This window comes from Vicugna pacos, chromosome 4 (genome assembly GCF_048564905.1).
Source record: "Vicugna pacos chromosome 4, VicPac4, whole genome shotgun sequence".
Classification (NCBI taxonomy): domain Eukaryota; kingdom Metazoa; phylum Chordata; class Mammalia; order Artiodactyla; family Camelidae; genus Vicugna; species Vicugna pacos.
In genome coordinates, this window is record NC_132990.1 from 5,647,434 (window position 1) to 5,672,419 (window position 24,986).

General features: G+C 40.4%; 1 long non-coding RNA gene across 1 annotated transcript in view; it reads left to right on the plus strand.

Moving 5' to 3' along the window:
- Nucleotides 1-24,255, plus strand: part of LOC140695797 (uncharacterized) — a 183,163-nt gene extending 158,908 nt beyond the window's left edge. The window contains exon 3 of the long non-coding RNA XR_012071614.1: nt 24,178-24,255. This is a non-coding gene — a long non-coding RNA (uncharacterized lncRNA). The remainder of the gene's footprint in view (nt 1-24,177) is intronic.
- Nucleotides 24,256-24,986: the final 731 nt, after the last annotated feature.

A 24,986-nucleotide genomic window follows, 5' to 3' on the forward strand; every position in this document is an offset into this window, starting at 1 on the left:
CACCCCTTTGATTAGTGTTGTCTCTCAAGAAAAATGGGTATGGTTTATCCTATTAGTAAAATGTATTTATCACTTGCTTTTCTCCTCATGTATTTCAAATCCTGTCCTCACTCTACTTTGCTGCTTCTGTAACAATCAGCTCTGTGCTACTAGGCAAGTGAAGGAAAAGATGACTCAAGAGAAAGCTTTTTTTTTTCTTTTAATCTAGTAAAATTTTGCTCTGTGTTTTATAGTGCTCTGTTATTGGGTGCATACGTGTTTAGAATACCTTATTGGTGAATTGAATCAGTTATCATTATGTGATGACCCTCTTTATTCCTAATACTGCTTTTTGTTTAAAGTATATGTCTTTCTTTTTTGCTTTTCACATAGCTGAATTGAGGGGGCAGACTAATGTGGGTTAAGATCAGTAGAGGGGACTGAGACAAGGAAAGGAAGGACAAAGATGCACTTAAAAAGCGTCTACAGGAGACTAATTACACAAAGGCATCTATGCATCTGAATATATGCAAAAAGAATACTAATGACGGAAGAGAAGAGAAAACTTCTGATTGCCAAAGACCCCATAGACAAAGTCAAATAGCTTGCATGAGACCAGGAGAAAATAGTTTCCACATGTGTAACAGGAAAGCGATTACTTTCAGAATATATGAAGAATGCCTATTAATTGATTTAAAAAATGCAAACAACTCATCAGAAAAAAAAGGGGCAAAGGATATGAATAGGCAACTCATAGAAGAAGACATGGAATTGACCAATAAATTATTTTTAAATGTACAACCACACTAGTGATCAAAAAGTGCAACTTAAAATGAGCCTTTGTTTTTCACCTATTAGATCAGAAAATATTTTAAAATTAGATAACATTATATATTGAAGAGGGAAGAGGGGAAGGTAACTCTCCCTTTAAATGATATCTCTGGCCAGGAGTTAACCACTGCACTGCTTTTTTATAAGGCACCTTGCCAAACCATTTAAAATTGCACTTATCATTTGAGCCAAAAATCCCCCTTCTTGGTCTGTGCCCAAGAGAAACACAGCCACATGTGTGCAAGGAGGCATGTGCAAAACTGTTCCCTGAGGAATTTTATGGAGTAGTTTTTTTTTTTTTTAAAGAAAAGCAACCTTGAATGTCCCCTAATAGACTAGTAATTTCATAATGCATCTTATGGAATATTATGCAGCAATTTTTCAAATGCAAGAAATCCTTGTAGAAATACCTAACTGACTTCTTGCCTGTTGAAAACATTCACAGAAGTAAATCATTATTCTATTTATGTAAAAAATACAGACTTGAGACAAAAGAACTTATTTGTAAAATTTCATATGTAAATAGAAAAAAGGTTGAGTGCATATACACTAAATACATGGTAGGCATTATATATAGTAAAAGCCCTGGGACCAGCGGTAATGTTTTAGAGTGACTTGACTTGTATCTGTATCATTCCAATTCCTCACAATAAGAAACGAATTCATATTTCATTATGTAATTAAAATTGTTTTTTTGGGGGGTGGGTAATTAGGTTGGCATATTTATTTATTAATGGAGACACTGGAGTTTGAACCCTGTGCCTGCTAAGCATGTGCTCTACCACTGAGCTGTACCCTCCCCTCCTCAAAACTGTTTTTGAAAAGAGATGCTCTTATATTTGACTAATGGCTGAATATTTAGTATGATCTGATTTTCACTGTTTAGATAGATTGACTCAATCATGACATTCTCTAAACTCCAAAGATAAACTAGCACACAGCAAAATCTGTTGTTTGACCACTGTGCCAAGAAACTTTAAAATGAACTTCAGCTTTTGGGGAGACACTTTATGTTATGGTGAAATGAACAACGGGGAGCTATGAGCAGATGTCTTCTTTGCTAAGAGGAACGTTGGTGCCCCTTTTAGTTGGATCTTGAGGGATTCTCAGAAGACAGCACCGACAGGCAGCAAGTGGATGGAACCAGCTGGAACAGGTCTCGCTCCTTATTTCTTTAGGTGTATCTTACCCTCCCAGTGTAAAAGGATCTTTTGCTTCTGAGTATCCCTTGTACCTGTCTAGGCTGTGCAAACCCGGGAGGCATAGGATAAAAAGTATGAGCCTATAGAAAGTGTCAGTATTTTTAGGATTATAACATATGGTGAGGACCTCAAACCCTACAAACTGTGTGATGATTGAATCTTGCTTAAACTGTATCAGGCTTTAAAAAATTAAACTGAAACTCTGAGCTGCCATGGACTGAAGTCTAATCTTTCACTTCACAAAGGAAGAAACCAAGGACCAGCAGGGTTAAGTGTCTCATCGAGGTCATGCAGTGATCTTGGCAGTGACTCATATTCAAGTACACCGTGGCTCCACATAGGTTTTCAGTCACCAGTCTCTCCAGCCCCTCTCAGGACCTAGGCACTCCAGCTGCTGTTCATTGGGGGAGCGGGTCTAGAGCTGCCGGCTTAACTCGTGGTAATTCTGGACAGTGATCAATCCTGAATAGGACTTTTTAGGTTCAGAGTCCCCAGCTAAAACGGTCTATTTATGGAAAACTCCAGAGGTTACTTATTGTTTACTTTTCTCAGGCCGTTATGACCTTGTATTGTTTAAATTCTACTTTCTAGTGAGGTTTCTAAGCCATTATCCCTATGAACGAAGAAGAAATTAAGTTATCCAAGTGTAGAGATGCTAAGGTTACACGTGCATAAGCTGTGGATGTTTAGAACGAAAGCTATTCTAGTTGAATACTTACTAATGAAAATTGGTAACCATCTTGAGTTAGGTGGTCGGTTCCCACAATTCTGAAATATCCACTTCACGGCAAAGATGAAATAAAGAGTGTATTGACCTTTCCTTTACGTTTATTGGATTTCCTAGGCTGACATGAGATCGCAATGTTATTTTCGTTTGTCTAAAATACACAGAATCTTTCTGTAACTGAAATAGGGTCTCCTCTTACCTTCCCTCATTTCTTTGCTCTCCTCCCCACTGTGTATACGTGCACACACACGCACACACACACACACACACACAGCATGATCTTCAAAAAACATAACAAAGACAGGACCTGGAAACTCAAAATACACTGTCATCTTTCTGCCAAAACTGTGCATAAGAAGGCAGCATATCCTTACATTTCCCCCATCTTTCTTCTCCACTTGTCTCAGCATCGTCCAGGGAGGTTGACCAAGGTTGGAGACCTGGGCTAGAAAGCCCATTTATGACAGTCTGACTCCATTACAGGCTGAGCTGAGGACACATCTGGAACCCATTTCCTGCCGGGGTGGACGGTGATGCCTGGCTGCAGTCAGCACTGCGCGGAGTCTCTCCTGTCTGGCTGTGCCCCTCCCGGCTACAGCCTGAGAACGTGGCTCCTAGGGAAAGTGTTTATGTGTTTATGTGACCACAGGTATGTGCCCTCAGTGACAGATCCCTTAGTCCATGCTGTATGTCCTGGCAGGCGAGTGGGATGTGGGATGGAGTCAGAGGGAGTGCCCCTGAGGTTTCGACGTCATTGTCAGGAGAGGAGGGCGTGTCCTGGGTGTGGAATATGACTGTGACATTTCTTCAGGACTTGTGCTGGAGGAAGTACTTTGGGAATGACACTTCCTCCACTGTTCGGTTGAGTTATGGTTTTGTCCAATATTTAAGGTGAGGGAAATGGGGGAGACAGCCTGTCTCCAGTTCTCTGCACTGAGAAGGCAGGTTCTGAATGAAATGCCCACCCCTTAGCAGAGCCGTGACTGTGGTCACATGAAGATGCTCTCCCTGCCTGTGGGAGAGCTCTGCGCCTTGACACATGCAAAGAGCTTTGGGAGAAGTCTTCCCACAGATCGGGATGATATCTGTGCTTGGTGTAACCCAATAGGAACGTTCTTCCTCTTTCCTGAATGTTCCAGGGAGGAAAAGGGCTATAGGAAGCCAGTTGACTGGTATCGTTAGATGCTTATGGTACCCAGCGCTGTGCTAGTGAACATGAAGACCATCCTCGCGTCTCCAAAGTTATACTTTTCAGGTACCCACTTAATAGCCTAAGTCAACAGTCTCCTTTCTCTCTCAATCTAAAATATGAAACACCGTCCAGTCCTTTACATTTTTGCTTTTGAAATATCTCCTGAATTCATTGCCTTGCCTCCATTTCCAAAGCTCAGGTCTTCAGCATTTCTTCATTGGACTATTCGAGAAGCTTGGTGGTGCTCAGCACTGTGAGATCAAAGGCGTCCTTTTCATAAGAGATATTTTGTAACATCCCCTTGACTACCCTGAGAAGAAATTCAGAAATGACATAATTTACTGGAGCACATATTTTGAAAATTCACATAGAGCCCAAACTTCGATGTAAAGAAAAATTACAACGAAAGACGTTTGTAGTACATAATAAATGCTTCAGCCCATGAAGGCAGGGCATACTCACACTGGGAGACAGAATTAAGTGCTCAGTTACTGCACCTGTGCGAAGAATCATCAGGGATGTGACGACTGCCAGTCCCAGGGGTGACTCAGATACTGAGAGTGACGCTGCTGTTGGTAACATATTTTCCAATAAGGCAAAAATTCATGGTAAAGTTCTGTGAACCAAAGTACCATCTCCACTTAATGTACAAATTTGCATCTCTGGAAAACTTAACCATATGTTAAAATCATGCCAAAGGGCCTTTTGGTTTTATATGTAAATGTCTAGCAGGACAGTTGGAAATGCTGCAGGACGCTGGATAATTCTTCATTGTAGGAGATGACATCTAGCCCCTGATCACCGCAGTAGCCAACACACCCCTTCACACGTTTCCAAAATGTACCTTGGCTGTTGGTAGCACTTCCATTGGGAATCTGCACAACCTTAACTTATCTATATGAATTTTTACTTATGCAAGCACTATTCAACTTCCTTTCCTTGTGAAAAATGAAGATGTTACAGGTGAGAGTAAATCTCCTTTGACTTCCACACCCGCCCTGGTCTGCCTGATCTTCATCCCAGAGGGAACTGTGGTTAATTGCTCAGTATATATCCTTCCAGAATTTTTACTATATATTAACGTACAGTTTACAATCCCCTAGAATATATAGGGTACCTGTTAGGAGTTGAACTGTCTCCTCAAAAATCATGTGTTGAAGTCTTAGCCCTCAGCCCCTCAGAATGTGACCTTACTTGGGAACAGGGTGGTTAGAGATATAATTAGGTTAAGATGAGGTCATGCAGGAGTAGGCGGGCCTCTAATTCAATATGACTGGTGTTCTTATATAAAGGGGAAATGTGGACCCAGGACAACACACAGAGAGAATGCCACGTGAAGATGAAAGCAGAGATGGAGTGATGATTTATAAGCTGAGGGATGCCAAAGGTGGCCAGCCGACCACCAGAAGCCAGGGGAGAAGCCTGGAGCCGACTCTCCTTCCCAGCCTCGGAAGGAACCAACCCTGCCGACGCCGGATCTCAGACCTCCAGCCTCCAGGACTGTGAGACAATAGGTTTCCGTTGTTGAAGCCACTTGGTTTGTGGCTTCTTTACAGCAGCCCTTGCAGATGAATTCAGTCCCCTTCTGTGTTTTAGGTAACAGTCAAGTAGCTATCAGAATTAAGATGGACTGAGGAGCTGGGAATGTGGTTTGGTGCAGCCATCATAGGCGATAGTATGGAGATTCCTCAAAAACCTAAAATGATCCAGCAATCCCACTTCTGGGCATGTATCTGGAGGAAACTCTAATTTGAAAAGATACATGGACCCCAATGTTTGTAGCAGCACTATTTACAGTAGCCAAGACATGGAAGCAATCTACCTGTCCATCTATAGATGGCTGGATAAAGAAGACGTGGTATATATACAATAGAATACTACTCAGCCATAAAGAAGAATAAAATAATGTCATTTGCAGCAACATGGATGGACTTGGAGAATGTCATACTAAGTGAACTAAGCCAAAAAGAGAAAGAAAAATACCGTATGATATGACTTATATGTGGACTCTAAAAAAATGACACAAATGAACTTATTTACAAAAGAGAAACAGACTCACAGACATAGACAGCAAAAATGTGGTTACCGGGGGAAAGGAGGTGGGAAGGGATAAATTGGGAGTCCAGGATTTGTGGATTCTACTCTATATAAAATAGATAAACAGCAGGGACCTACTGTATAGCACAGGGAACAGTCTATATTCAATATCTTGTAATAACCTATAAGGAAAAAGAATATGAAAAGAAAATATATATATAACTGAACCACTATACTGTACACCAGAAATTAATACAACATTGTGAACTGACTATACTTCAATTAAAAACAAATACATAAAGATTAAAAACAAAAAGATGGGCTGAGGAGGAGCAAGGCCTGGAGGCGGCTGTGGGTTGGATGAACCCTGGGGTCCCCTCTTTGGAGATGTCAGTCGGGCTGGCCCTGGAGGTCTACATGCAGAGTGTAGACCTACATACCAAATGTGCCTTTCCCATGAGCCCCATCTCCCAACAAAAGACTCTTCTGTTAAATGAGATTTGCAATCAAGTTGTTTCTATCAAAAAAGAAAACGTGATAATTAGCCTTGAGTTTTTGGTTTTTTCCAAGCAGTTTGTTTTAGAAATGAAAAATACTGAATAACTCAAATTGGACCCAGGAGCGTGACAGAATTTTAACTGGTTGCACTTTATAGCCTGTGTGATGGGGAGAAATGTGATCTCCACCTCATTCTGGATCCTTCTCTACACCTTGCATGTGTTTGCATGATGAAATGAGTTCTAAAATACAGCTTGAGATGTAGTGCGTGACATACCACCGACATAAATGAAATGAATAGCTCAAAATCACGAGTGCTGAAAGAAAAAGCAGACTTTTAAATATCCAGTTTCATAAAGCAATGCATTTAGAAATAATCTGCAAACTGGAAAGGCAATTAAAAGGGTCCTTTTACTCCACCATGCCACGTGTCACAACTTTTAAGGTTTAATGAGAGTTGCTCATTGAGTCTAGGATTTAGCCAAAGACATTTGGCTTGAGCGAAAACTAAGAAAAGCACTGTTAAAATGATTATATTCAATTTAGTGCCTTTAATACTTTCAGTGATGCCGGATTAGTCCAAAAGTAGGGCTTGTGGAATCTGAGATATTTTGCAGTATTTTACCTTGACAGGTCTACAGAAATATTTCTGTGTGCTTTAAAAAATTTATATTCTAAATGGAAATTTCTGAATAGCAAAGATACTGCTAATTTTCTATCTGTTAAAATTGTTTAAGCTAATAGATGCCTGTATTATTTTGCTCTTCATTCCAAGTAAAGTATATTTGTATAAAAGCAATACAGACACATATTTTACTGTAGAATCGTACGATTATCTGACATGCCCGATATGATAGAGGTGTAAAATTATTTATAGTTCTATCAATGTACCACTGTGAAATTGACAATCTTTATGTCAATTTTCTAGACCCATTAATATGAACACTTCTTTTTAAAAAAATTTGTTTAATGGTTTTCAGTGTCTTTTAATAATGCAGCTAGAATATTTTTTAAGTACTTAGTGCTTCCCTTCTGCCTATTTGTCATTTATGAGATTGTCTGGAATAAGAAAGCAATCTTGCCGTTTCAGCAAGCTGATCACCCACCTAGTGCTCTAAAGGAGCATTAAATATTTGTTTCACTTCAGCTGTCTGAAAGGAACGATCAGGTCTGTCGTCTTGTGACACCACTGAAATTCTTGGAGAGGTTAACAGGGGCAAACATACCCGCACCTCAACTGTAGCAGTTTTCCGTGTGCAACGTCTGTTACCGAGAGCACGTGGTATGCAGTCCTTCTTAATCACAATTAGCTCCGATCAAAGCCCTTGAATGTTTTCTGAGTAACATGTTTAACGGCTCAGGATGAGCTCCCCACTTCGTCTCCTTTACCCAGACGTCTTGGCTTTCTCTGGTCCCTCTGCCTGCAGTGCTCATCTGCATTTTCCATCTCCCCTTCCTTCTCATCCTCTGTGCCTCCAGCAACTTCCTCTCTGCCTCGGGGAAAGCTTTCTGGACCTTCTGCTCACTGGGGCAGACTCCCCCACCCCCCTACTATTTCCTCTCCTTCGCACATCACAGTTGTAATGTCACATTGATTTGTGTGAGCATGTGGCTAAGGTCTGTCTCTCCATGGGGTCCATAAACTCCATAAGCACAGGGACTTTGTTTGATTTCATTCATCTGATATTTAATGGAGTGCCTGTCCCGTAGTAGGTCATTACTAAATATACTTACTAAATATTGGTGAAGAAAATATGAAACATTACTACAATGTTACGTGGTAAGCATTTTTGATTTGAAAGCATTGTGTTAGGAGATTTACTGTTTTTTAAAAAAGGCTGTTTTGCCAAATACCCACTTGTGCCCCCTCAAAATCGTCCATGTACTCAGTACACTGACCACAGACCAGCCCCTGTGCCCAAGGGCAGAACACAGGGGGTGCTTTTGACAGCCGGGAGCACTTCCAGTGGAAGCCTGTTATTTCAGGACACAGGAGTGAGGCCTTGTAGAAGAGGGAGCTCAAATGTTGATTCGCTTTTGCGTTGTCTTCACTCATTCAAAACCATGAATGGGCACATGTGTTATGCACAAGGACACGGCAGTGACAGAGGGAGCCGTCTTCTCTGCGCTCATGGACCTGGCCATCTCAAGCACCTATCTCCAAGTGTGGTTCTGGACTGTTGGACCCAGAATCACCTGAGTGGTTCTCAAAACGTAACATCTCAGCCTCCACTGGAGACAGACTAAAATCCGATGTTTCAGAGTAGGACTAGAGAAATCTTAACCTGGACAAAATTCCCTCTGTCCCTCTCACTTACATTGGAGTTCAAGGAGACCCAGGAGGGGCACTGGTGAACGCAAGTCCATCACTTCTGCTTCTCCGGGGGTAGGTTGGAACCCTATTGCCCCGAATTCTGGTGCAGCTTCATCTGGTTCTAAGATGCCTCCTGTTCCCCGAGGCAGCGTGGTGGCTCGTAATTGCTTGGTATGTCATCCAGTCTCTTACACTTGTCTGCATGTGGATTCCTTTAGATGGCAGGCCAAGTGACAGCTGATGCAGGGAGATGGTGACAGCCCAAAGAGAACACTGACAGTCAAGCCCTCCTTTGGATCATTCACTGTCTATCATTAAAAGAATGTTTAGACCACGTTCCTTTCATACCCTCCTCCACCCTGCAGTCCTCAGCATTTTTCTCAGCTTCAAAACCTTCACAGACTCATCATCCTTGAGAGCATAAAGCTTAAATACTCAATGTAATACCCAAGGACCCCCTTCCTCCAGCCATGCCTGACTCTCCATCCAGCTGGACCAGTAGGAGTAGCTCCTTTGGCCACCTGCCTGCCTCATTGTCTCCCCATCACCCTTTAGAGTAGCTGATGTCTTTTACTGATGTCGAGAATGCATTTCCCTCTGTCAGTCCAAATGCTTCCCACTCCTTTTACAGACTTGGACTAGCTTACCGGCTCCAGCGGCCAGTTCCCTGAGGGGTAGAGCTATGAGGAAGGGAGAGAGGAGGGAACCGACATGATTGACCACTAAGGAATGGTATATTTGTCCTCTCGTTTTGTCCTCACACCCACCCTGCCTAGGTGCTGTCCCCTCATTTTACGTATGAGAAAGCTGAGGTTCAGCAAGGCTGAGTAACTTGGCCAAGGTCACACGCTGCTAAGCGCCTAGTGCAGATTCAAATCCAGGTCTGTGCAGTGCTTCACGCTGCCCTCCTTGCCTATGGGAGGGGTGCAGCTCTGTTCTAAGGATGATGTACATAAACCAGTGTTTATTTACTGATACGACTTGACAGATCTTCAATCCTCTCCCTTATCAAATGGTTATCAGAGAATGTTAACTCCTTTGTAAACATCAACGGAGGTTTGAAATAAGGTGAAGGACTTGCGATTATTTTTCTAAAATGCTCTAATGGAGGAACAGTTAGTTTTGATCATATTTGAGCCTACTAGTGAGTTGTTCGGGTCTATTTCAAATGGTCTGGCAGCCACAGTTCAGAGAAGTACATTCCACATCATTTCACTACCAGTGTAATTTCTTGGAATTTAATTGGCAGTGCCTGATTTTTAAAAATATGTCTATTTGAGGGTCCCTGTTGGCGCTAGCAGCTTCACGGGGAGTGAAACTGGCCCCACGGAAGCAGGTGGGTTGCAGCTGTGTTTCCCGCTGGGGTTTGGAAGGAGGAAGAGCCAGCCCCACAGGCTGCGGGCTGGAAACAAGGCATTTCAGACCTTCTTCTGGAGAAACTAAACTCACACCGGGCTGCACCCACGCCAGACAAGAAGTTACCAAATCCTGACACTCTCTGTCAGACAGGCTCCCAGAGATCTGTAGCCATGGTGGCTGAGGTTTTTTTTTTTCTTTTTTCTTTTAAGCTGCCTGAGGTGATGGTGACTCATTGCAAGGTTAATGCATTTCACCTCTCGCCAAAGCTGCAGCCAAAATATTTTTCCACCTTTATGACTCACCTTTTTCCCAGGCCTGTTGCATTTATATGCATTTAGAGAAAATACACAGGGAAGGCCAAAGCAGTCCCCGTCGTCTGCCTGATGAGCTTGGCTGTCCCAGCGGTAACCTGGGTCTCCCCACATTTCCCCAGTTCAGGTTTAACTTGGACCTCACGCCCCTAGTGGGTTCCAATGGAAAATGCACTCTGGCTTTTAGAAAACTGCCTTTCCAGTTTCAAAGTCATAGAACTTCTCTGGTTGCTGTGAAACAAGGGTCAGCTTGATAAGCAAGGCTCCCTGATGAATCAGTCAGGGAGTATTTTTAATTGTAGTGGATCAATAAGTCTAAGCCTTGAGAGGGCCTTTCAATGCCCACTTGACTGCCTGGGCTTTGCCTCCCTAAACTTGACTCCTGTGTACATTTTGGCCTTTGCATCTTTGCATAGGATTTCCTTCTCACACCTGTGATTAGAATGTCCTCCCTTCCTCAAATCCATTTTGCTAAACCTTAATCTTCTTTCCAGGCTCCAGTTACATTGTTTCTTTTGTGACTTCTTGATAAAAATTGCTTCCTCTCCCTAGTTTCTATAATGAACGTTCTCTCTTACTGCTTTGAAGAGCGTCTCTTTTCCGGTGGTTCTGTAACTTCAACACAACGTATCTATGTGTGGGTTTCTTTTTATCTACTTAGCTTGTGATTCAAACCTTTTATCAGGTGTAGAAAATTCTCAGCCTTTGTTTCTTTCACGAGATCTTCCTCCCCTCTCTTCTTTTTCTTCTTTTCTCTACCACTTCCTTTTCTGGAACTCCTAATAGATATATATTGGGCCTTCTTATACTTCTCAACTTTCCTTACCTTTGTTTCATATTTTCCATCTCTTTCTGGTCTGCATTCAGTGTAATTTCTTCAGATTTATTCTCCAGTTTTGACATTGTCTAATCTGCTGTTTAATTTTCCCACTGAGTTTTTAAAGACAAACATATTGAAATAAATTTTACATGAATAATTTACATAAATGTGTATGATTTACATATAGAAATCCAGCCATTTAAATTTACAGTTCACTGTGCCTTTTAGTGAATTTATCTAGTTGTGTAGACATCATCATAATCCAATTTGAGAACATTTCTATTGTCCCTTAAAATGGCTCATGAACCTTTATTATTAATCTTTATTCTCACCCCCAGTGCTAGAAAACCGCTAATCTATTTCTGTTTCTATAAATTCGTTCTTTATGGACATTTTGTACAAATGGAATCATACAGTATGTGGTTTTTTTGTGTTTGGTTTCTTTTACTTAGTAATATGCTTTTGAGCTTCATTTTTGTTGGAGCATGCATCAGTGGTTGGTTCTTTTTCATTGCTGAATAATATTCCATTACACACTGTACCACATTTGCTTTTTCCTTTCATCTGTTGTCCATTGAGTTTTCAAAGTCAGAGACTACATTTCTTGCAATAAGTTCTATCTGATTCTATTTCAGGTTGGATTGGATCTAGTTGTTTTCTCTTATATTTATTCCATTATTTCAGTTGAATTATTTTAAACATATTTTCTAGTTGGTTTCTAAAATTTCCATAACCTGAAAATCTTAAGGATCTGAATCTGATGCTTTTTGATTATGTGATTCTTGTCTATTTTGCCTTGTTTCCTCTTATGTTTGGATTTTGAGCTCACATTTTATGGGAATCTTGTGTGGTCTGGATTGAGGTTTCCTGATTGGCACCCAGGACGACACTTTTTCAGGTTAATTTTTTGGTTTGGAGTTTCCTGGACCACATGCTGTGGTGTAAAATGAATATCAAACCTGTGAAAGTGCAGGTCTGTGGTTAAAAATTCTCACAAAAGATTTTTTTTCCTCTCAAACTAGAGTGTAGGAGGAAACAGAAACGTTTTCTTGTATTCTGCCTTTTCTGATTTTCTCACTGTTTTTATTTAATTTTTTTTTCTCCACCTTTTCTCTGAGGGTTTGCTTCTTTGACTCCATGCCAGTGTCTCAGTTTGGACTCTCTGCCTCATGCAAGTCCAAGTCCTTGACTTCTGGGCTTGGAAGGCACTAAAACTAGGGCCTTACAGTGTCCCCTGGGTAACCTGAGTGCCAGCTCCTACTTATTACTTGTGTTTTCATCTTTCTTTTCTATTTTGGTCCCTTATTTTATTTAGGCATATGATCAGATGTGCATTTTTAAAGTATGTTTGTTCTTTGTTATTTAGAATTTTTGTTTGTTCTGTAGCATGAGGTTTTTTCAGGATATTCAGTGCCCTTAAGAACACAGATGGACGTAAGCAGCCAGTGGCTAGCAGACATCAGTGTATTCACACCTGAGTATGTATATGTGTTTTTATATGTGAGCTGTCAGTTGCTTTTCTAAAAATGTGAACTAATTTATCATTTGATCCGGAATTAGAACAGAGTAATGTAGTTCTTTATAGGGATAAACTATATTTTAATTGTAAGATACATTTTAAAGGTCACACTGAATACTTCTACAGGGTCCATGGCTTTTTTGAGCTTCTTGACTTCTGGTGTCCTCTACTTCATAGTAAATTTGTAGGAAATAGTACCACAGTGATTGTTGGATTTTGTTGAGTGTTTGGTACCTTTCTTTTAATAGTTTTGGTAATAAAATGGTGTCCATTAAAATTCACTAACACTTTTGTATCCCAAAGGTGGTGTGTCCAGAAGAAATTTTTTTTTTCCTAAAAATCTTAATGATACGGCATGCTGGGGCCATAGTCTTGTCTAAACCGGAGAACAGAGTAGTTATCTCCTGGGAATTCCTTTCATCCTGAAGTTTCGATTGTAGGAAGAACACAAAATTATCTGATCTCGGAGGGAACCAAGGAACTTATTTATCTCCCCGGGCTGTCAAGTCCAAAAAAACCACCATCTTGCGTATTCAGTGAAGGCTTAATAATATCTTCTTAAAGCCTAATTTTAAAGCTTCAGGTGTCTGTTTTTGAAGGTGTCCATCTTATTTCTCTCCCGCGATCCACATGTCAGTTTCTTGGGGCTGCTGTAACAGAGTACTTGGTGGCAGGGGTGGGAAGAGCTTAAAGCAACAGAAATATGTTCTGTCACAGTTCTGGAGCCTGGAAGTCTGAAATCGTGGTGTTGGCAGGGTTGGTTTTTACTAGAAGCTCTGAGAGGGAATCTGTTCCATGCCTCTCTCCTAGTTTCTGGTGTTTTCCAGCAATCCTTGTCATCTGTTGGCAAGTAGCCATGTCACTTCAACGTCTGCCTTTGTTTGCATGTGGCGTTCCCCTCTGTGTGTCTGTCTCCACATGGCCTTCTGATAAAGACACTCGTCATTGGAGTAGGGCTCACTGTACCCCAGTAGGACCTCATCTTAATGAATGACAACTGAAAAATCTTATTCCCAAGTAAGGTCACATTCTAAGGACCCAGGTGGACATGACTTTTGGGAGGACACAACCCAGTACAGTTGAGTGCTGTGGGCTGTGAGCTGGCAGGAACAAGCATAGGTTCGGGAAAGAGCTGATCACCATCCCAGGCGCCTTGTCAGCACTCCACGTATCACCTTCTGGTGGAGCCGTAAGGAGCAGCTTTAAAGACCCAGGGATCCCTACATATGGAGCTTAAATAGGCCCTCAGAGAGAAACATCTTCCTTGTGAAAAACACTGCAGTCCACAGTAGTCAGCTTTTGCTGGCTCCATCCATCTGGACTGCCCGGTAAGGATGGAGTACGTATTGACAAAAGGTGAAAAAGAACAGAGCTTAACTGTAAAAGAAATATGGTTGGGGTTACCAGGAGGCTTTAATAAACAGAGAGACTTATTAGTTTGCAAAGCTTACAGTCACCTTCCCTAAGTCTTGAGGGTTTTGAATGCAAATGGAGCAAAACTGCCTTCAGCCACCACCCTTCACATCTTTCCCAGTCCCCTCAGATCACACGGCTAAGAGCCTGGGGGTGTCTATAAACATTGTTTCCTTTAAAACCTACACGTTCATCAAAACTTAACCAGCACTATTAGAAAAGAAGAGTAAAAATATTCAGATTTGGTTAAAGCCCACGAGAACTTGAACGGTACTGATTTTTTTTTTCTGGGTGGATTGCTGGGAGCAGGAATGTTTATCACCAGGAAGCATTAAATGCCAGATCTCTGCTCTCTCATCTTGCATTTTTGCCCAGGGAGCAAAAAGAGGCTTTTTTTTTTTCTTCTTTTTTTCATCTTTCTAGCTGCATCCACTTCCAGGCTACAAACCAATGTCAGGTCTAGACACACACACCTCTGGTCTCCCTCAGATCCCCATAACTCATGTAATACGGGAGTTGCAGTGTGAAAGCAAATGCTTCTTGGAATTCAAAACACTTCCTTACTTTGCTAACATTTTTAAAGAAAGTAATGCCTGACTGCCCAGGGGGATTTTAGAGGAATTGTTGGCTACATACAAAAACTGAAAAAAAAATACGAATTAATTTTAATTCCATAATAGGTCCCTGTGGTTGCTGTCTATCTTAAAGGAAGGATTGGAAGAAGGAAAATGTTTCATTCTGTTCACCAAACATTGTGGTTAATACTATTCTGACATGAAATCTTTGTTTATCTACTGTATTAGATGTAATAGATTTGTCGAATGAGTTCTTCCTGATTTAAACCTCCTTTAAATCAACTTCAGTTGATTCCATATCCTCACCCACAATGATTTTATTTCTACAGAAATAATGACTTGGCTTTCTACTCAAGCTTGAAAAAATGTTATGAAATCCACTGGTCTTGCTATTATACCAGCGAGGCAGGAGCGTCCGCAGAAGAAAGAGCGTGTGCTGATTGCGTGGTTTCTGTTTAAGGTTTGGGAATTTCCTCATCAGTGGACTGCAGCTATGAGCTTGTAGAGCAGGCTTGTTGCTTCATTCTTAAGCTCTGCAATTTCTCAGTGTCAAAGGCTAGGTAAGTGGTACCACATTACCTCAACTCAGGATGGGGAGGGATGAGGCTCATGGTTACCTTCTTCTTATTCCTAATAATCTCTTCTTTGTTGTTGTTGTTGTTGAAGTGTAATTGATTTACAGTGTTTCAGGTATGTAGCAGAGTGATTCATGTATACAGATGTATTCTTTTCAAAGTTGAAGTAGCGTTGGTTTACAATGTTGTGTTAGTTTCTGGTATACAGCACAGAGATTCAGTTATACATGTGTATGTATATGTTTATTTTCATATTCTTTTTCATTATAGACCATTACAAGGTATTGAATAGAGTTCCCTGTGCTATACAGTGGGACCTTGTTGTTTATTTTATATATAGTAGTTAGTATCTCGAGCTCTCAATTTATCCCTCCCACCCCTTTCCCCCTCTGTTAACCGTAAGTTTGCTTTCTGTGTCTGTGTCTGTTTTTGTTTTGTGAATAAGTTCATTTGTGTCTTTTTTTTCCCTTGGATTCCACCTGTAAGTGATATCGCATATGGTATTTTGTCCTGGCTATTGTAAATAGTGCTGCTATGAGCACTGGGGTCCATGTATCTTTCCAAATTAGAGTTTCCTCCAGATTTATGCCTAGGAGTGGGATTGCTGGATCATAGGGTAAGTCTATTTTTAGTTTTTTGAGGAATCTCCATACTGTTTTCCATGATGGCTTCACCAATTTGCGTTCCTACCAACAGTGTAGGAGGGCTCCCTTTTCTCCACACCCTTTCCAGCATTTATTATTTGTAGACTGTAGGTAATGTCCATTCTGACCGGCGTGAGGTGGTACCTCATTGTAGTTTTAATTTGCATTTCTCTAATAATTAACAATGTTGAGCTTCTTTTAATGTGTCTGTGGGCCATCTGTATATCTGCTTTGGAGAAGTGTCTATTTAGGTCTTCTGCCCACTTTTTGATTGCGTTGTTTATTATTTGATATTGAGCTGTATAAACTGTTTGTATATTTTGGAAAGTAATCCTTTGTCAGTCACATTGTTTGCAAATATTTCTCCTATTCCATAGGTTGTCTTTTCATTTTGTTTATGGTTTCCTTTGTTGTGAAAAAGCTTTTAAGTTTAGTTAGCTCTCATTTATTTGTTTTTGCTTTTGTTTCTATTACAAGCTGTCTAGAAGACAGATCGAAAAAAAATTTGCTGCAATTTATGTCAAAGAGTGTTCTATGTTTTCCTCTAGGAGTTTTAGAGTATCTGGTCTTACATTTAGATCTTTAATCATTTTGAGTTTATTTTTGTATATGTGTTAGAGAATGTTCTAATTTCATGCTTTTACAGGTAGCTGCCCAGTTTTCCCAGCACCACTTATTGAAGAGACTGTCCTTTCTCTGCTGTATATTCTTGCCTCCTTTGTCATAGATCAATTGACTATAAGTGCATGGGCTTATGTCTGGACTCTCTGTTCTGTTCCATTGACCATACTGTTTTGATTACTGTAGCTTTGTATAGTCTGAAGTTGGGGAGTGTGAGTCCTCCAGCTCCGTTCTTATTTCTCAAGATTGTTTTGGCTATTCCGGGTGTTTTGTGTTTCCAAACCAATTTTAAATTTTCTGTTCCAGTTCTGTGAAAAAATGCCGTTGGTAATTTGATAGGGGTTGCAATGAATCTGTAGATTGCCTTGGAAAGTATGGTCATTTTAACAATATAGATTCTTCCAATACAAGAATCACTTCTTAATCACTTCCGAAGATTGAAATGTAAGCATTTTGGGGGGAACAATATGTTTTGCTACTTTTCTCAAAATGAAAAAAAGTTTTATTTGTTTATGCTTGTTAAAATAATTCCAGAGTGTTAAAGAATTCTAACAATTATAGCAAAGTAGTCAAAAACACCTCCCCCAATAGAGAAAAAGTTTTAAAAAGTTAAAAATATTCTAAACTGGGTCACTAATGTTAATATTTTAGGGTGTCTCCACTCAGGTTTTTTTCTATGCAGTACATACATTGCATAATCTATAATATGCTTGTAGATTATAGTTATAAAAGTTGCTTCATGCTATATATAGAACATATAGTCTTTTTTCACTCTGTGTTAGTTCATGGATATCTTTCAATATCTGAATGCAGATCCTTATCATATCTTGAAATGACCCAACAGAATTCTTTTCTGGGTGAATTTTAACCCGTTTCCTTCTGGTAGGTCTGTGATTTTTCTCTGTTACAAACGTGATATATATTTTGTGTATGTTATTTTCTTATCTGCAGTGTATATTTTGTACAACTTGAACCAGTTATTCGTTGTCTTACGTATTTCCCCTCCATTATAAATACATTGAATCATCGCCAACCAATTATTCATGATCTGTTGCTTCTGCAAAACTTGACCTAAACCTCGAGGGGTCAGCAAGCAGGGGAAGTGGAGCTGGGTGCTGTTTCCACCACTCCTTCTTACAGCTTCCTGTAACATACATGTGCACCAGTGGGCCCACACACATGTGCAGGAACACACACACATACAACACACACACACACACACCATGTACAGGCATGCATATTCATGACTGTAAGCATTTTACGAAAATGAAGCTCTCCTTTCCTATACTGCTGACGAAATACATCCCCAAATGTGCTGATTTTTGACATTTTATAGATAGTTCCACATTTGGGTATTATCTTTGGAAAGTATGTTTCGAGTACCAAGTCCAAATATGAAACACATTTTGAGTATTCTGCAAAAAATGGAAAATGGAAGCACCAGCATTACAAACAAAACACGTTTTAGCAGGCTTCTCAGAAAATAATCTCATCTGGAAAATGAATCATCTTTCAAGTTCTTCATTTTAGGGCTGCATTGCATGCTATTTCTGGGAGAAAGTACGGTGTCATGAAATTCTACAGCATTTGTGCAAAGACTTGTAAATCCTATAAATCCTAGCTTACACTCCTCTCATTAATAGAATAACGCAGTGATGACTCATGTTTGCAGAACACTGTGTTCACATACGTTTTGCCTTTTGCTGTTTGTCATGGTCCTGTGAGGGGAGCTGGGCAGTGCTACAATGCCCATTTCACAGATGAGGACCCTGGTACCCCAGAGGTAAATGACTTGTCCAAGGACACCCCCATCACGGGGCAGGAGCGTCTCTGAGTCAGAATCCAGGCTCTTTTCATTACAGCTACATTTCCCGCGCGGGTGTCGCTGGTTAATTTATAACTTCATAAAGTCTTTCTGCTATGTTAGTTTTCCCTTACTTCAGAGTTTGGATCCATAAGCACCATTTGGAATGAGATCATGTTCCTATAAAATTTCTGTTAATAAAACTGTTCCACGACTGATTTGTTAAGTATTTGTTAAGCATGAGTTTGCCTACCAGGTCCTAGGCCTTTAAAAATGTTTCTAGGGGCCTATTTAGGGAGAAAAGAGAGTTGTCTCTGACACGCTTTGATTTTTAATAATAGCATCACTGTGCTGGTGTGTGTGCTAGCTTAGTGTGTCCTTTCTATCTCTATTTCTGGCTGGACTCTCTAATTAGCTCTAAAAAATCATCACCCTGCAGCTCTTTTTATTAATCTCTGCATTTTATTACAAAATATAACACATTATACTTTAGAGATAATCCTAAATTCTATATATGTTCAGCCATAATCACTGTTAACATTTAGATACAGTTTGCCCATTCCCCCCCCCCCCATTGTGTCCAGTGTTTTTTTCATGCCTAAATTTGCTTTGGGTTAGTTTGTTTTTAATCTTTTTCTTTTTAAATTTGAAATATAGTTGATGTACAATGTTATATTATGTATACAGTGTTTCAAGAGTACAACAGAGTGATGCAATATTTTTATAGATTATACTTCTTTTAAAGTTATTATAAAGTGTTGGCTCTATTCTCTGTGCTGTACATGACAACCTTGTATCATTTGTTTTATACCTAATAGTTTGTACCTCTTAATCTTCTTTCCCTATCTTGCCCTTACTTCTCTTCCTCTCCCTGGTGGTAATCACTAGTTTGTTTCTATCTGTGAGTCTGTTTCTGTTTTGTTATATTCATTTGCTTGTTTTATTTTTTAGATTCCAAATATATGTAATAACATTTGCCTTTCTCTGTCTCACTTAACTAAGCATAATACCCTCCAGTTCCACCCATGTTTTTGTAAATGGCAAAATTTCACTCTTTTTTATGGCTGAGTAATATTCCATTATATATATTATGTGTGTGTGTGTGTATATATATATATATATATATATATATATATATATATATATATACATTTTCTTTATCCATTCACCTGTTGATAGACATGTAGGTGGATTCCATATCTTGGCTACTGTAAGTAATGCTGCTATGAACATTGGGGTGCATATATCTTTTTTTGTTAGTGTTTTTGTTTCCTTGGGCTATATACTTAGGAGTGGAATTAATAGAACATATGGTAGTTATATTTTTAATTTTTTGAGGAACCTTGGTACTGTTTTCCATAGTGGTTGCACCAATTTACATTTCCACCAACAGTGTACCATAGTTCTCTTTTTGCCATATCCTTGCCAACGTTTATTATTTGTTGTCTTCTTGATGATGGCCATTTTGACACATAGGGGTGGGTAATAGCTCACTGTGGTTTTGATTTACATATCCCTCATGCTTAGTGACACTGAGCATCTTTTCATGTGCCTGTTGGCCATGTATATGCCTTCTTTGAAAAAAATGTCAATTCAGATCTTCTGCCCATTTTTAATTAGGTTGTTTATTTTTTTGATACTGAGTTGTGTGAGCTTTTTGTGTATGTTGGGATATTAACTCTTTATCAGACATATCATTTGCAAGTAACTTCTCCCATTCAGTAGATTGTCTTTTCATTTTGTTGATGGTTTTTTTTTTTGCTGTGCAAAAGCTTTTTAAGTTTAATTAGTTCTCATTTGTTATTTTGTTGCTATTTCTCTTGACTGAGGAGACAGATCCAGAAAAATATTGCTAAGACTTATGTCAAAGAGTGTACTACCTACATTTTCTCCTAAGAGGTGTTTTTTTTTTCTTCATTTTATAGAACACCTTTTCTCATCCTCTCACTTTCAGTCTGTGTGTGCCTTTAACTCTGAAGTGAGTCTCTTGTAGGCAGCATATAGATGGGTCTCGTTTTTTAATCCAATCAGGCACCCTGTCTTTTGATTGGAGCATTTAGTCCATTGACATTTAAAGTGATTTTTGATAGGCATGTACTTACTGAAATTTGTTGCTTGTTTTCTGGTGGTTTTGTGGTTCTTCTGTGTTCTCTTCAACAGGGACTGTTGGTGGAGGTGCTGACTCGCACAATCTCTGTTCCTTGTCTGTTCACTGGTTAGGAGAATATCTTCCACCTATAACTCCTGACCCACCCCAGGTTCCACTCAGTTAAGTTGCTGCTGAGCTGAGGAGGGGTCTTCTTCCCCTCTTTCTGCCTGTTCTTCTGACAAGCGGAAACACCCAAGTACCCTATGAAACAGTGCCTCCCCAGCATGCCTTGCTACTAGCCTATTTCTATAGCATTTTACTTAGTAGGTCTATGGCTCCCTGGATGTACTGAATCACAGCTGCCTTTCTGCTAGCCTGTTTTAGGGTTAGGCATTAAACTTTTATTGATAAAGGCAGAACTAATTGGATGAGAAGAAGAGAACCTATTTCAAAGGAAAAACAATGATACTCTTGCACTAAAAGGAGAGTTTTGGAGTTGTGTGAAGCTCTCATCTTTCAGCCAAAGGGCTGACAGAGGGGACACGCTGAGTCTTGGGTTCTCCTTAAAGGTGACAGGGTAGTCAATTTCAGGTGGCCAAACAAGAATCACACACTAGTCCAGAGTGTGGACTTAAACTAGTGGAAATCTCTGATTCTAACAGTAGGTTGGTCTCCAGTATCATTTTTAAAGTGAGATGTTTCCTCTTCCACTGGATATCCCTTTACAGATGTTTTGATTGGTCTATCAGAGGATCCCATCAGTGAATTATAACCATTCTCTTTATTTTTTAATTAGACGTTTCCACTGGTTTGTTTGATTTTGATGGCAATATCTGCCATCCGGGACTACCATTTGTACAGACAGCTTACCTTTCGATGTTTCTTTTGCTTTTAAAATGAAGAGGACCTCTTGCCACACAGAAAGCATGTTATCCATTCTTGTCCCAGGTTCCGTGACAGCATTTTGTGCAGCAGATGGTTTTTCACACTCACTTCTTCAGAAGAACCTGCCGAGTAAGGGAGAGAATTGATATTTATTTCTGTTTCTGTTTCTGTTTCTGATGGGTGAATGAACATGACAGGTGACAATGAGAGGCGTTAAACTCTCTGGATGGTGGCCCTTACACTCTGCAAGGCTTGTTTGACCCTTATATACACCAGATGGTAAATACTAGGACAACATCAAGCATCCTTATTTAAAAAAAGTTCCCTATTTGATGAGTGAAAATGATACCTCCAATTCTAACTTTTCTCTTTTCGACAACTGTAATTTTGCCATTTTCATTTCTCATGTATTACCTTGGAATAGAGTACAAGTTTCCTTGTTTATGAAGCATGGTTCTGTTTTGTCTTTTTATTTGTCCTGGGGAGGATGCTACGCTAAGTTCCTTACAACCTTCTCAGTTCCCAAATGATTTTTCTCAGCCTCCATCTGGACAACCTGCATGTCTTTTTCAAATCATCTTGCAGCATCTTACATCTCCTCCCAAGCTTTCCTGGATCTACTATACCTAAAAATATTCTTTAGTGTAAGCATGGTGGGCGCTGCCATGATCAGATTTGCACATCTCAGGTCTGACATGCAGTGTTGAGGGGACTAGAAGAAGGCCGCAGCGAGCCCAAGGTCACTGCTTCTCATTCCTTCCTTGTAATGACTGCTCTTCCTTATCTTGACCCCTAAATGGACTCCCTTCCTTCATGCTTCTGGCCTCTGTATCCTAATTTTTAACCACCAGCTGAATATGTCTACCTGGCAGCTCAGAAATTCGAGCACATTCTTTTAGTTCTGGCAGATGGAGCCTAGGAAACTACCTTCAACTGTCCAGCTACCTTGGGCTTCATATCCCATCAGTTGTCATGTCCCATAAATACCTAGTGGGCGATGATCACCCTATAGGATCTCTGTACTCACTCCCTGGCTCATCCCGAGACTGTCTCTCTGAGCCCCATCTTGGTGCTCGGATTTGCCCAGTTCCACTTTATCACACATGCTGCTGCCGCCAGACCAACATCCCGGTGAGCATCTCCAATTTTGACTGTTCTCTGCTTAACCTTCCCAAACTCTTTACATCTATCCTGCATTCTAGCCCAGTGGGTTTACTCACGTCTCCTGCTTCCCCACCTCCATCGGCAGATGCTGTGGATGTGCGGTGCTCTCCATCCCAATGCCCTTCTGCCTTTATTTCCATCTGCTGGAATCCCAGTCATCTTGTATGCCTCAGCTGAAACACCACTGTTGACAGGAAACCTTCACCGACTCTTCCAAACTTTCATAAACTGTCCTTCCTCTAAACCTCTTAAAGTGCTTGATTTCTCCCTCTTTGATGACACACTTCACACACATTTGTACTACGCCCACACTGTCTGTTTTAGTCTCTCTCCTGAGCTCTTTTCCCCTTGAGATTCGGGACCACAGATTACTCCCCTGTGTGTTATTTATAACACTCCTATCCATGCCTTGTGCAAGGAAGATGCTCAGTAAATACTTATCACACCAGTGTATCTTTTATGATGATAAATAATTATGCATATGATTCAAACTCACTTCTCTATTCTTCACTGCTGTGATGTGTCTGCTGCATCCTTTTGGAAGTTTGGAGCACATAATTTCTTTTTTAATTATTCTCACTCGACTATTCCCTAAATCTTCTCCGTTTCCAAGTGTACAAATATGAGCAAGACATTCTTGAACTGTATGTTACAAAGAGAAGAAAGGGGCAAACTAAACAATTCCTCTTACGTTTCATCCTGGGTGGAAGCCAACGTAAATGCTTGTGCTACAGAGCAGGCATATTTCCTGCCGTGAAGGTTTGGCTGTTTACCCTGGGACCCCTCTTCACCACTGGCTGCCCTCGAACGACTATTAACCCCTGCTTTGAGCCAGCAAACCAGATGTGGGTTTTTTTTTTTCAGAAAATTATTGGTTATTTCACCACATGCAGTTTTTGCAGTTAAGTGTTTCCAGCTTCTCAGAGCATTCCACAGGAATAACATCATATTTTTCCTCCAACCTGTTAATTAACATAATTATTTATCAGCCCTAAACCACAGCTTGAGTTTGTTAAGTGGCTCACAGAACATATAGTCACTGGATGGAACCCAACGCTGCCGGAGAGAGAACAGTTCAGTAATAAAAAAATGGGAAGTTGGATGGGGGATGGGAGCACATGCCATTCCTCCTGTTGCTTCTGGGGACCCTTCATTCTGGGCTCAGGCTACACTCCAGGTGTTGGCTGGACTTTGCTAATAACTAATCATTGAGTCAACTTTTTTTTTTTTTTAGAATGAAGGTTTTTTTTCACGTGATCTTCAAGTTCTCACCCAGCTTCAATATTTGAAATCTGTCTTTGTAGATCCAAAGGGTTAAATCGTGACATGGGGTTAAACCCAATGTTTCCCGCCAGTCCCCAAACCTCACGACACTTTCTTGGAATTAGCAACGGGCTCTGCTTGACATCCTGCCCATCACACTCCTTCCTCAAGCTCCTGCTTTCCCATCAACTGGGAAAGAATTACAATGCTTTTCCCTTCCGACGGAAGCTCTCAAAGTGTCTTCCAGGAACTCAGAGAGTCCCTGAGACCCTTTCAGGGGATCTGCGAGGTCAAAATTATTTTTCTCAAAAGGGTCCATTATTATTTGTCTTCTTCCCTCTTGTTTTCTCACAAGGGTACAGTGGAACTTCCCAGCAGCTACACCATGCGTGATATGACAACAGGTTGAACACAGAAACAGACAGAGTCCAGCTCTCTTCTAGTAAGTCAAATATTAAAGACTCGCAACACTGTAAAACAGTGCCACCCTTATCACAAATTTTTTTTCTTACTTTTGGAAAATACACATATTGTTCATAAAAGTGATTTTTCTATGAACATGTAATGTTTTTATTATTTTTTAAAGTAAATTAAGACAAAAAATTCTCAGTTTTAATTTCTAACACAGCAGTTGCCAATATATATTATTACCCACATAAACAAAAGCACTTTGGAGGTCTTAATAATTTCTCGGAGTGTGGAGTAGTGACATCAAGCAGTCTGAGAATCACTGTCCTTCACGTATTATTTACTTGAAACGTCCTTAGGCTGCCAAGCTTCCGTTACTGTATTAGGCAAATGGCGAGCTCCTTGGAAGTCAGACACACCAGGCACGTACTTTGACAAGGACCACGACAGATGGTTCCATCCATAAGTGATCACAGTCAGCTGAGATGACCTGTCCCAGCCCTGAAGCCAGCTTGCTCTAGAAAGCAACCACCTGCAGTTATAATCAAAGTGCTTTTAGGGAAAGAAGCTGAAGGGCTGGGATGAGAGATGCTGGTGGCTATGGGGTTAAGGGAAAGAGAAGAGAGGCTTGGAACTGAGTTTGGGGGAACACTCATGGGTAGGAATACTAGCTAGCTACCACCTCTGCCCTCCAGTGTTATTCCTTGAGAGCAGAAAACCCATTTGCGGAATGCAGCTACTGCCTGCACTGTGGTT